This window comes from Lolium rigidum, chromosome 2, assembly GCF_022539505.1.
Source record: "Lolium rigidum isolate FL_2022 chromosome 2, APGP_CSIRO_Lrig_0.1, whole genome shotgun sequence".
Classification (NCBI taxonomy): Eukaryota; Viridiplantae; Streptophyta; class Magnoliopsida; order Poales; family Poaceae; genus Lolium; species Lolium rigidum.
Genome location: NC_061509.1, coordinates 154256865 through 154269647, shown reverse-complemented (window position 1 = coordinate 154269647; position 12783 = coordinate 154256865).

The window sequence follows — 12783 nt, the reverse complement described above, 5'->3', positions numbered from 1 at the left end:
TTTGCGAGACAGGATCTTGAATGGTCCTACATAACGGGGTGCTAACTTTCCTTTGACTCCAAATCTCTTCACACCACGAAGTGGTGAGACTCTAAGGTATGCTCTATCACCTGTCTCATAGGTCACTTCCCTACGCTTTGAGTCAGCATAGCTCTTCTGTCTGGATTGAGCTATCTTCAATCTATCTCTGATCAATCTGACCTTCTCTTCGGCATCCTTGATCAAGTCTGGGCCAAATAGACTCCTTTCTCCTACTCCACTCCATAGTAGTGGGGTGGTGTACTTTCTTCCATGTAGTGCCTCAAATGGAGCCATTCCAATACTAGCTTGGTGGCTATTGTTGTATGAAAATTCTGCGTATGGCAAATTTTCATCCCAGCTGGATCCATAATCCAGCGCACAAGCCCTCAACATATCTTCCAATATTTGGTTTACCCTTTCAGTCTGTCCATCAGTCTGTGGGTGAAACGCTGTGCTGAACTCAAGTCTAGTTCCCAAGGACTCATGTATTTGACGCCAAAAGTTAGAGGTGAACTGAGTACCCCTATCTGAAACAATACTCTTGGGCACTCCATGCAAACAAATGATTCTGCTCATGTATATCTTAGCTAGCTTGGCACTTGTATAGGTGGTCTTCACTGGTATGAAGTGAGCCACTTTAGTCAGACGGTCCACTACTACCCAAATTGAATCATATCCTGATCTGGTCTTTGGCAATCCGGTGATAAAGTCCATGCCAATATTTTCCCACTTCCATTCTGGTACAGGTAGTGGTTGCAACAATCCTGCTAGTTTTTGATGTTCTGCCTTGACTCTGCTACAAACATCACACAGTGCAATATACTCGGCGGTGTCTCTCTTCAAGTTAGTCCACCAGAATCTTTCCTTTACGTCCATGTACATCTTAGTGTTACCCGGATGAATGGAGTATGGTGAATCATGTGCCTCTTGAAGAATCAACTTCCTAAGTTCAGGGTCCTGGGGCACACAAATTCGCTTCTCGAACCATATGGTTCCTTGCTCATCCTCATGAAATCCCTTTGCTTTGCCTTCACTCATATTGGCCCTGATTACTTCCATTTCTTTGTCTGACTTCTGAGCTTCTCTAATCTTATCCATTAGTGTTGGCTGAACTTCAAGCGATGCTAGATAACCTTCTGGCACAATCTCCAGTCGGAGATCTTTGAAATGTTCACACAACTCTTCAGGTAGTTCTCCTGCGGTGAGACCATTTACATAGGTTTTACGGCTCAGCGCATCGGCTACAACATTAGCCTTTCCTGGGTGGTATTGCAAATTCATATCATAATCCTTTATTAGTTCTAACCATCTTCTTTGCCTCATGTTTAGTTCCTTCTGAGTGAAAATGTACTTCAGGCTCTTATGGTCTGTGAACACATCACAATGCTTTCCCATCAAATAATGTCTCCATACCTTGAGAGTATGCACGACAGATGCTAGCTCTAAGTCATGAGTGGGATAGTTTCTCTCATGACGTTTGAGTTGTCGCGAAGCATAGCACACTACTTTGCCATCTTGCATTAGAACACCTCCAAGTCCTTGGCGAGAAGCATCACAGTACACTTGGAAATCCTTATTTATATCCGGCAAACATAGAATCGGTGCACTTACTAGGCGTTTCTTCAACTCTTGAAAACTAGCCTCACACTCGTCAGTCCATATGAATTTCTTATCCTTCTTCAACAGTTCTGTCATGGGCTTTGCAATCTTTGAGAAATTCTCAATAAATCTCCGGTAGTATCCAGCGAGTCCTAAGAAACTCCGAATCTCTCCTGCATTCTTGGGTGACTCCCATTCGGTCACAGCTGCAACCTTGCTTGGGTCTACTGCGACTCCTTCTGCTGAAACTATGTGTCCAAGGAATCCAACTCTGTCCAACCAGAACTCACACTTGCTGAACTTGGCATACAACTTGTGCTCCCTAAGCTTTTCCATGATTAGGTGCAAATGTTTCTCGTGCTCGGCATCATCTTTTGAATATATCAATATATCGTCGATGAATACCACCACAAACTTATCCAAATATTCCATGAATATCTTGTTCATCATGGTCATGAAATATGCCGGAGCATTGGTTAGTCCAAAGGGCATAACGGTATACTCATACAAACCGTATCTAGTTGTGAATGCGGTCTTAGGTATATCCTCCTCCCGGATCTTCAGTTGGAAGTAACCCGATCGGAGATCTATCTTGGAGAATACCTTTGCTCCCTTCAATTGGTCGAACAAGTCATTAATGTTGGGCAATGGGTACTTATTTTTAATTGTCATCTCATTCAGCAAACGGTAGTCCATCAGCAATCTTTTGCTAGAGTCTTTCTTCTCATCAAACAGTACAGGTGCTCCCCAAGATGATGAACTGGTTCGGATAAATCCTTTCTCGATTTGTTCCCTAAGATGTTTCTTTAACTCCTTCAGTTCCTCAACATCCATTTTATAGGGTCTCCTGGCTATGGGTCCAGTTCCAGGCATAAGTTCAATGAGAAACTCAACCTCTCTATCAGGTGGCAATCCTGGCAACTCTTCCGGAAACACATCCAGGTATTCTCTCACAACTGGTACATCCTCTAGGCTAACCCCCTTAAGAGAGTTGACCTTACTACCCTTAAGCTCAAAGGTTGATTTGAAACGAATCATCTTCATTTCTGGGGTTGTGAGTGTAATTGATCTCTTTGCACAATCTATTATGCCTCCATAAGCGGTCATCCAACCCATGCCTAGGGTTACATCCACATCTTGGGATTCCAAAATTACCAGTTGGGTTGGATCACGTCTTGGCAGCATTTGTGGTTGTTTAGCATAGATGAGAAACAAGATAGACAGATCTAGGGAATAAAATTTCCTACCCATGCACACACAAGTCACACAACAACCTTAAACACACAAGCATTCATAACAAACTTTTTTTTTGAAATACGCGAATCGCAAACGTCTCGAAAATGGGAAATAAAACACATTAGCTTGCCTACCTCATGTGGTCGGCAAACTCAACTCGAAAGCTAAGAAAAACAGAACTGGTGGTCACTCTATTTGTCTTGAGTGCTACAAGTTTCTCTCCTACTTTCTTGAGGTCTTCAAAGATTGGACGTCTAAAGGATGAAGATTTGTTTTGAAGATGAAATAGGTGAGAATACAAGAAAACCAATTTGCAAACATTTTTTTCAATAGAAAATGGATTAGATAGATAAGATGGAATTTCATCCTAAGGTCTTCCTATTTCTAATCCAAACCTAGGGTCACGAACCTATGGGCAACACAGTGCTCTGATACCATCTGTAGTGACCTCACCTGAAAAAGTGAGTCTCTGTGCAACCGTGCTAGTCCCTGGATCGAACTGCTAGCACACACAGTTAAAGATGAAATACCAAGTAACAAAGGTCTTCATTACAACCTAGATCCAGCGGAAATAAAATAGTTCGATACAAGTTGCATAGCTCTCAGGCTAGCACAAATTCAGAGTTTAAAGCAGCAAGGAAATCATAAAGCATGGAGCCATCTTCCTTCATGAAGCCACAGGCAGACATGTTGGGCAAAGACTCGTGAACCTTAACAAACATCTTCAGCTAGGGAAGTAACCTGCAACATAAAACGTTACAGCCCAAAGGTCAATACATTTGGAATTGTATTGGCAAGATGACACTATGGTGGACACAAGTGGCAACCTAACACTTAAGTGCACATTTGGCTGGTAGAGCTCGGGCATATTTGCATAAAGCCAATTTTATCCTATCATTTGACAAAACATTTTCTTTCATACTAATTAGGCGGTACCATTGATAGACATCAATGAACCTGGACACCACCGATAGACATCAGTGAGCCTTGACACCACCGATAGACATCAGTGAGCCTTCCTATTTCATATGATCAACTTGGTTTGGGCAACCTACCCCTGCATACACAGACCATAGACATGGCACGGGACCTGCTAGCCGATAGTCACTTGCACCAATTGTCATATTCCCTGTTCACCCATCAAATTTTATTTAAGAAGTTGGGATGAGGAGACTTTCGAACAGGATCCTTGTCAGTTCGCTCAAATTGTCCGTAACCGGGGACACGGCTAAGTACTTAGTTTTACACTCTGCAGAGGTTGTACAAATTTACCCACATGACCTAGTCTGATCTTCTTCCATGATGCACATTTTGCTCAAATGGACAGATGTTGACTAGGACAAGACTTTTCCGAAGTAATCCCCCAGACCATTCTCTACGGACCCGTACCAACCTACAATCCCCTACATCATCTGTCACGTAGGATCCGGGTTCTCACAACATACTCCATCAAGCCAGAGCCCAGATTAGCATGTGGCTGTACGGTAAGCTAATGAGCAAGGTTGTCTATTATCTCTTTGTTCCTGGGTGGCCGTCCACAAGTGCGATACACCTGGCGGTTCAGAGGTTCGACGACATGACCCCAGGGAACCACTCAACATAACCCGAGCAACACCAATTCCACCGTGTAATTCATTAAACTTAGTTGTTTTTCCATATCTCACTATCAAAATCATTTTATAGCATAGCTGAGCAACAACTAAATTTAATGGCGACAAAGAATTCAAGTAGGGGTAGCTAGACTATCGGGATTGCATAGCAAAGCATAAGACCCTACACATGTATACTACAAAAATCTCTATTGTGCATAGATAAAAACTGGGACATTTGTGTGTGTCACTTGCCTGGATAAGGTGGAGAGTTGGCACAATCTTCACAAGCACAACCGTTGCGATCGGCACAATCACAATCTACAATCCGATAACATTGCACCATAAGCACAATGCAAGACACAAATGCACAAACATAGACATGATATGCATATGAGGTTTACACAAGTGCACTTCATTTATTGTTCTCTCGGTTGTAACTATATGCATGATGCCATGGTCAAGTTTTACGGTTGGTTGGATTATTGCGAACCGTCTATGTCGCACTAGCGAAGGGCAACTACCATTAATTGCAAATGGTACTTTGGTACATTATACAAATGATGATTTTGGTACTACTGGACAGAGGGTTCTATTTGCGAGCATACGCAAAAGGAATCACTCGAAAAGAGTATGTAGATCTCATTTTATGGACACGGTACTCTAGTTAGTCATTTAATATGAAAGAAACTCAAGCTACTGTAAGTCCGTATTTTATTGGTTCATAGTGTTCCCTATATTTTTAGGATTCCATCGGTATAAAGTTTGTAATTTTTGGACAGGCGGAGCTCCGGTTATGATTTTTACGAAGCGCGGACTATCGAAACCGAGATTAAACGCAACTAGGGTGTGTCCATGACACTTGGCGCGTTCATGTTGGTGCGTACCCCTTCGTCGCGGATCAAGCTCTGTGTCCGTTGGATCTAACCAAAACGTGCGGCTGAGATCTATTGGCTGAAAAGGGAAAGAAGAAAAAGAGGGAAAAGGGGGAATACCCAGTGGCGCTGACTGGACGCACGCGTGGCGACGCGTGGCGCTGACGCAGGCGGTGACGTGGCGGTGGCGAAGAAGCTGGCCGGCGGCGTGGCCTGGACGCGGCGACGGCGACGTTTTCCGGAGGCCTCGGCGTCGCGCCGAAGTGGTGGACGGGGTGCAGCACGTCGCGGCCGACTCGGTGGCGGCCGGGCGGCGTGGCTCGCCTCGGCTTGAGGCGGCGGTGGACGGCGGATGGAGGTGGCGGCGGTGCGGCGACTCCGGCGACCAATCCGGCAGCCTCGGGGGCGCAATAGAGAGGGAGAAGAAGGGGAATTGAGAGAGGAGGGGCGGGGCTTTATGGTGGCGGCCTCGGACGGTTGGGGGAGGCGCGGGGGAGTGGGGGGAGGATGGGGAGGCGAGGTGGCCGGGGCCTCTGCGGGCCTGCGCGTGTGTGCGTGCGCGTCGTGGGGAGGAGCGGGGCGAGCGGCGGTTGGGGACGAAGGGGTGGGGCGCGTGCGGGGGCCTGGCCTGGTTGGGCCGGTCGGCCGTCTGGTCGGCCCAGTTGGGTCGGCCTCTCTTTTTTGTTTTTTTTCTTCTTCTATCTCTTTCTCTTATTTGAAAATGCATTTGAGGCACCAAAAATAGTCGGAAAAATACGAATAAAATATCGTTGTAAACCTTGTGAAAAGGCCTTCACTATGAGACCACTTTTGAAGCAAAATAAAAATCTTTTCTAAAACAAAAATTGGCATACATGCCTATGTGGCTATATTGCCATTTTGGGGTTCGGGGTTTTGAAACGAATTTGAAATTGGATTTTCCCTATAAATGCAATGATGTCATGATGTTTATGAATGCAATGCATGATGTTTGAAAATTTTGAGAATTGGGATGTTACAATGTTAGAGAAGAACATTGGGCCGCTAACTAAAGCCATGAATCATGGTGGAAGTTTCAGTTTTGGATATATATCCTCAATCTCATATGAGAACATTAATTGTTGCTACATGCTTATGCATTAAAGAGTAGTCCATTATCTGTTGTCTATGTTGTCCTGGTATGGATGTCTAAGTTGAGAATAATCAAAAGCGAGAAATCCAATGCGAACTTTCTCCTTAGACCTTTGTACAGGCGGCATAGAGGTACCCCTTTGTGACACTTGGTTAAAACATGTGTATTGCGATAATCCCGGTAATTCAAGCTAATTAGGACAAGGTGCAGGCACTATTAGTATACTATGCATGAGGCTTGCAACTTGTAAAATATAATTTACATGATACATATGCTTTATTACTACCGTTGACAAAATTGTTTCTTGTTTTCAAAACCAAAGCTCTAGCACAAATATAGCAATCAATGCTTCCCTCTTTGAAGGACCTTTCTTTTACTTTTATGTTGAGTTAGTTCACCTATCTCTCTCCACCTCAAGAAGCAAACACTTGTGTGAACTGTGCATTGATTCCTACATACTTGCATATTGCACTTGTTATATTACTTTACATTGACAATATCCATGAGATATACATGTTACAAGTTGAAAGCAACCGCTGAAACTTAATCTTCCTTTGTGTTGCTTCAATACCTTTACTTTGATTTATTGCTTTATGAGTTAACTCTTATGCAAGACTTATTGATGCTTGTCTTGAAAGTACTATTCATGAAAAGTCTTTGCTTTATGATTCATTTGTTTACTCATGTCATTACCATTGTTTTGATCGCTGCATTCATTACATATGCTTACAATAGTATGATCAAGGTTATGATGGCATGTCACTCCGTAAATTATCTTTGTTATCGTTTACCTGCTCGGGACGAGCAGGAACTAAGCTTGGGGATGCCGATACGTCTCCGACGTATCGATAATTTCTTATGTTCCATGCCACATTATTGATGATATCTACATGTTTTATGCATACTTTATGTCATATTTATGCATTTTCCGGCACTAACCTATTAACGAGATGCCGAAGAGCCGCTTGTTGTTTTCTCGCTGTTTTTGGTTTCGAAATCCTAGTAAGGAAATATTCTCGGAATTGGACGAAATCAACGCCCGTGGTCCTATTTTTCCACGAAGCTTCTAGAAGTCCGAGGGAGAGACGAAGTGGGGCCACGAGGTGGCGACACACCAGGCGGCGCGGCCCAAGCCCCGGCCGCGCCGGCCTGTTGTGTGGGCCCCTCGCGTCGCCTCTTGACCTGCCCTTCCGCCTACATATAGTCTTCGTCGCGAAACCCCCGCATCGAGAGCCACGATACGGAAAACCTTCCGGAGACGCCGCCGCCGCCAATCCCATCTCGGGGATTCAGGAGATCGCCTCCAGCACCCTGCCGGAGAGGGGAATCATCTCCCGGAGGACTCTTCACCGCCATGGTCGCCTCCAGAGTGATGAGTGAGTAGTTCACCCCTGGACTATGGGTCCATAGCAGTAGCTAGATGGTCGTCTTCTCCTCATGTGCTTCATTGTCGGATCTTGTGAGCTGCCTAACATGATCAAGATCATCTATCTGTAATGCTATATGTTGTGTTTGTCGGGATCCGATGGATAGATAATACTATGTTATGTTGATTATCAATCTATTACCTATGTGTTGTTTATGATCTTGCATGCTCTCCGTTATTAGTAGAGGCTCTGGCCAAGTTTTTACTCTTAACTCCAAGAGGGAGTATTTATGCTCGATAGTGGGTTCATGCCTCCATTAAACCTGGGACGATGGACGTAAAGTTCTAAGGTTGTGGATGTGTCGTTGCCACTAGGGATAAAACATTGATGCTATGTCCGAGGATGTAGTTATTGATTACATTACGCACCATACTTAATGCAATTGTCTCGTTGTTTGCAACTTAATACCGGAAGGGGTTCGGATGATAACATGAAGGTGGACTTTTTAGGCATAGATGCATGCCGGATAGCGGTCTATGTACTTTGTCGTAATGCCCAATTAAATCTCACTATACTTATCATATCATGTATGTGCATTGTCATGCTCTCTCTATTTGTCAATTGCCCGACCGTAATTTGTTCACCCAACATGCTATTTATCTTATGGGAGAGACACCTCTAGTGAACTGTGGACCCCGGTCCATTCTTTTACATTGAATACAATCTATCGCAATACTTGTTCTACTCGTTTTCTCGCAAACAATCATCATCCACACTATACATCTAATCCTTTGTTACAGCAAGCCTAGTGAGATTGACAACCTCACTCGTTTCGTTGGGGCAAAGTACTTTGGTTGTGTTGTGCAGGTTCCACGTTGGCGCCGAATCCCCGGTGTTGCGCCGCACTACATCCCGCCGCCATCAACCTTCGACGTGCTTCTTGGCTCCTCCTGGTTCGATAAACCTTGGTTTCTTTCGAGGGAAAACTTGCTATCGTACGCATCACACCTTCCTCTTGGGGTTCCCAACGGACGCGTGCCGTATGCGTATCAAGCTAAATTTCCGGCGCCGTTGCCGGGGAGATCAAGACACGCTGCAAGGGGAGTCTCCACAATCCAATCTCTTTACTTTGTTTTTGTCTTGCTTTATTTTATTTACCTACTTTGTTTGCTGCATTATATCAAAACACAAAAAAATTAGTTGCTAGCTTTACTTTATTTACTGTCTTGTACTCTATATCAAAAAGACAAAAAAAATTAGTTACTTGCATTTATTTTGCTTTATTTACTACTGCTAAAATGGGTACTGTTGAGAATACTAAGTTGTGTGACTTCACTAGCACAAATAATAATGATTTCTTATGCACACCTATTGCTCCACCTGCTACTACAGCAGAATTCTTTGAAATTAAACCCTGCTTTATCGAATCTTGTTATGCGAGAGCAATTTTCCGGTGTTAGTTCCGATGATGTCGCTGCCCATCTCAATAATTTTGTTGAATTGTGTGAAATGCAAAAGTATAAAGATGTATATGGTGACATTATAAAATTAAAATTGTTTCCTTTCTCCTTAAGAGGAAGAGCTAAAGATTGGTTGCTATCTCTCGCCTAAGAATAGTATTGATTCATGGACTAAATGCAAGGATGCTTTTATTGGTAGATATTATCCCTCGCTAAAATTATATCTTTGAGGAGTAGCATAATGAATTTCAAGCAATTATATAATGAGCATGTTGCACAAGCTTGGGAAAGAATGAAATCTTTGGTTAAAAATTGCCCAACCCATGGACTGACTACTTGGATGATCATCCAAACCTTTTATGCAGATCGAACTTTTCTTCGCGGAACCTATTGGATTCAGCTGCTGGAGGTACCTTTATGTCCATCACTCTTGGTGAAGCAACAAAGCTTCTTGATGATATGATGATTAATTACTCTGAATGGCATACGGAAAGAGCTCCACAAGGTAAGAAGGTAAATTCTGTTGAAGAAACCTCCTCCTTGAGTGATAAGATTGATGCTATTATGTCTATGCTTGTGAATGATAGGACTAATGTTGATCCTAATAATGTTCCGTTAGCTTCATTGGTTGCTCAAGAAGAACATGTTGATGTAAACTTCATTAAAAATAATAATTTCAACAACAATGCTTATCTGAACAATTCTAGTAATAACTATAGGCCATATCCTTATAATAATGGTAACGGTTATGGTAATTCTTATGAGAATTCTTACAACAATTATAGGAACACACCCCTGGACTTGAAGCTATGCTTAAAGAATTTATTAGTACACAAACTCGCTTTTAACAAATCTCGTTGAGCAAAAGCTCAATAAAATTGATATTCTCGCTTCTAAGGTTGATAGTCTTGCCTCCGATGTTGATCTTTTGAAATCGAAAGTTATGCCTAATAAGGATATTGAAAATAAAATTGTTACTACAGCAAATGCCATCCAAGTTAGAATTAATGAGAATATAAGATTGATGGCCGAATTGCATGCTAGGTGGTAAAGAGAAGAAAATGAAAAACTAGCTAAAGAGAATAATGTAGCTAAAGTTTGGACTATTACCACCACTAGTAATGTTAATGCTCCACATGTTTCTGCACCTCCTACTAATAATGGTAAAATAATTGGTGTTGGCAATGTTACTACTCCTAGTGCAAAGCGTGCAAAATTGCCTGAAACTGCTAAAACTGCTGAAACTGCCTGTGATAAAACCGCTGAAATTTTTTCCAACATTGGGGATGATGATCCCATTGCTGTAGATCATAATGGTTTGGATTTTGATGATTGCCACATCTCTGAAGTTATAAAGTTCTTACAAAAACTTGCTAAGAGTCCCAACGCTAGTGCTATAAACTTGGCTTTCACAAAACATATTACAAATGCTCTCATAAAAGCTAGAGAGGAGAACTAAAACTTGAAACTTCTATTCCTAGAAAGTTAGAAGATGGTTGGGAGCCCATCATTAAGATGAAGGTCAATGACTTTGATTGTAATGCTTTATGTGATCTTGGTGCAAGTATTTCCGTTATGCCTAAGGAAATTTATGATATGCTTGACTTGCCACCATTGAAAAATTGTTATTTGGATGTTAATCTTGCTGATAACTCTACAAAGAAACCTTTGGGGAGAGTTGATAATGTTCGCATTACCGTTAACAATAACCTTGTCCCCGTTGATTTTGTTGTCTTGGATATTGAATGCAATGCATCTTGTCCCATTATATTGGGAAGACCTTTTCTTCGAACTCGTTGGAGCTATCATTGATATGGAGGAAGGTAATATTAAATATCAATTTCCTCTCAAGAAAGGTATGGAACACTTCCCTAGAAAGAGAATGAAGTTACCTTTTGATTCTATTATTAGAACAAGTTATGATGTTGATACTTCATCTCTTGATAATACTTGATACACACTTTCTGCGCCTAGCTGAAAGGCGTTAAAGAAAAGCGCTTATGGGAGGCAACCCATGTTTTTACTACAGTATTTTTATTTTATATTTGAGTCTTGGAAGTTGTTTACTACTGTAGCAACCTCTCCTTATCTTAGTTTTGTGCATTGTTGTGCCAAGTAAAGTCGTTGATAGTAAGGTTCATACTAGATTTGGATTATCGCGCTGTAAACAGCATTTCTTTGTCTGTCACGAATTTCGACCTGCCTCTTCGTAGGTAGCTCAGAAAATTATGCCAATTTACGTGAGTGATCCTCAGATATGTACGCAACTTTCATTAAATTTGAGCATTTTCATTTGAGCAAGTCTGGTGCCTCAATAAAATCCATCTTTACGGACCGTTCTGTTTTGACAGATTCTCGCCTTTTATTTCGCATTGCCTCTTTTGCTATGATGGATGAATTTCTTTGTTCCATTAATGTCCAGTAGCTTTGTGCAATGTACAGAAGTGTTAAGAATGATTGTTTCACCTCTGAACATGTGAATTTTTATTATGCGCTTACCCTCTAATGAGTTGTTTCGAGTTTGGTGTGGAGGAAGTTTTCAAGGATCAAGAGAGGAGGATGATACAATATGATCAAGGAGAGTGAAAGCTCTAAGCTTGGGGATGCCCCGGTGGTTCACCCCTGCATATTTTAAGAAGACTCAAGCGTCTAAGCTTGGGGATGCCCAAGGCATCCCCTTCTTCATCGACAACATTATCGTGTTCCTCCCCCGAAACTATATTTTTATTCCATCACATCTTATGTGCTTTGCTTGGAGCGTCGGTTTGTTTTTGTTTGAATAAAATGGATCCTAGCATTCATTGTGTGGGAGAGAGACACGCTCCGCTGTTGCATATGGACAAATATGTCCTTAGGCTTTACTCATAGTATTCATGGCGAAGGTCGAATCTTCTTCGTTAAATTGTTATATGGTTGGAATCGGGAAATGCTACATGTAGTAATTCTAAAATGTCTTGAATACTTTGATACTTGGCAATTGTTGTGCTCATGTTTAAGCTCTTGCATCATATACTTTGCACCCATTAATGAAGAAATACAAAGAGCTTGCTAAAATTTGGTTTGCATATTTGGTCTCTCTAAAGTCTAGATAATTTCTAGTATTGAGTTTGAACAACAAGGAAGACGGTGTAGAGTCTTATAATGTTTACAATATGTCTTTTATGTGAGTTTTTCTGCACCGGTTCATCCTTGTGTTTGTTTCAAATAAACCTTGCTAGCCTAAACCTTGTATCGAGAGGGAATACTTCTCATGCATCCAAAATCCTTGAGCCAACCACTATGCCATTTGTGTCCACCATACCTACCTACTACATGGTATTTCTCCGCCATTCCAAAGTAAATTGATTGAGTGCTACCTTTAAAATTTCCATTCTTTACCTTTGCAATATATAGCTCATGGGACAAATAGCTTAAAAACTATTGTGGTATTGAATATGTACTTATGCACTTTATCTCTTATTAAGTTGCTTGTTGTGCGATAACCATGTTCCCGGGGACGCCATCAACTACTCTTTGTTGAATATC